Source organism: Heterocephalus glaber, unplaced genomic scaffold (assembly GCF_053883595.1).
Source record: "Heterocephalus glaber isolate CG9 unplaced genomic scaffold, H.glaber_assembly_v1.0 deba00000331, whole genome shotgun sequence".
NCBI classification, from domain to species: Eukaryota; Metazoa; Chordata; class Mammalia; order Rodentia; family Bathyergidae; genus Heterocephalus; species Heterocephalus glaber.
Window position 1 is genome coordinate 48708810 of NW_028258142.1, and position 1562 is coordinate 48710371.

The following is a 1562-nucleotide window of genomic DNA, read 5'->3' on the forward strand; positions in this document are numbered from 1 at the left end:
GGAAATAGGATGATTGGAATTCGGATTTAAAACCTTATGAAATGAATGGATCTTTGCATCTTAAAACAAGGATTGCTCGGATAATTATTAGTCTGATGAATAGATCATTTCTTCTACCAAACTACAAGACTCTGTGTTTGTTTTTCCCCTTAGCAGCAAGCACAGTGGAACCAGGTCAGGAAAGCTAATTTTAGCTTTCTAGATTTGCTAGGGGAAAAAGCACATGATGGGAGGGGCAGCTAATTGCAATAGTCCAGGTGCTTTTCAAATTTCCTTATAAAATGGTTGTAAGCTTCCAAATTTTGCTGTTTTGATATCAATTTTTACTCCACTCATTATGACTATTTCAGGAAATAAAATGTATTTTCTATACTGTAGTGTTTCCCTGTGTACACTGGGAATCCCTAAGCACATTAATTTTTGGCTTTAATTTTATTTGCTTAATTCTTTGAAAGAGCGGCTTTACTCATGCCTAATCCAAACATACTTATATCTGGCCTTATAGTCTAAGAAGTAATTTGGTGTACATATAAGCATATAGTTGGCAATATATAAAAATCCATCAATAATTTTTGGGGAAAATGTGGTTAACCTTTGGGAGGTAAGCTTAAAAACATAAAGCCATAATTACCAAATGACACCCTCTTCTGTGTTGGCACCATTCCATATGAAAAGCCACTGGGTTTTTTCATAAGAATGTCACAGATTAACTCAAAAACATTCAGCTGTGGAAATAAAATGTCCTTAGCTTCTGGACAGTGGGAGGAAACCTCTGAATTTTAGACCAATTTGATAAACCATTGCAATAACTTAAACAGTTGAAAAACCTAGTCCCTTTCAGTCTGCTTCCCTGAAAATGACATACGGCGGTTCAGTCTGCTCCCCTGAAAATGACATACGGCAGTATCTGACACGAACTTGAGACATTGTTGGGGTACCTGGGTCCTAAAATCTGCAAATTCTTTTTGTGGAGTCTTGCTGGATTTTTCTGCAACAAGACTAATTTTAACAGATCCTTAAGATGTAGTGAGTCTGGGCTTTCTGTTACTGGAATCTACAAAGGAAGACTGTTCCAACCTGTCTCTGATGCACCAGGGAGGGCCCTGTAGTATACACTAGTTCTTCAAGCTTCACTAACACTATGGAGCCCTCTGCATCCAACCTGTAATCATCTTCCAGTCCCATGACCATCAACATGATAGGTCTCTTAGCTGGCCCCAGGCTCTCGACACAGCTACTGTCCCTAACATTGCTTAGGGCTCTCCCTCTACCACCTTGCAAGAGAGATTGGTTGGATTTAAACATTTCACATCACTGAATTCACATTAAGCACTGGCCCTGGGTTGGTTCTTAACAGCCTATAATGCCATGTGTTTCCAGCTCTCTTGCCCTCGGCATACTCTTCAACCTATTACTCCTTTCCCCTCTAGAAATGAAGCACCAATGTTGTCTCTCCTTTCCCACAGTCCCTTGAACTATAAGGAATAGACATTTCCCCTTTCCATTTATTGATGATTGGGCACTCTTGTATGCAAATTTTTCAGTAAAGTCCACTAGGTCAC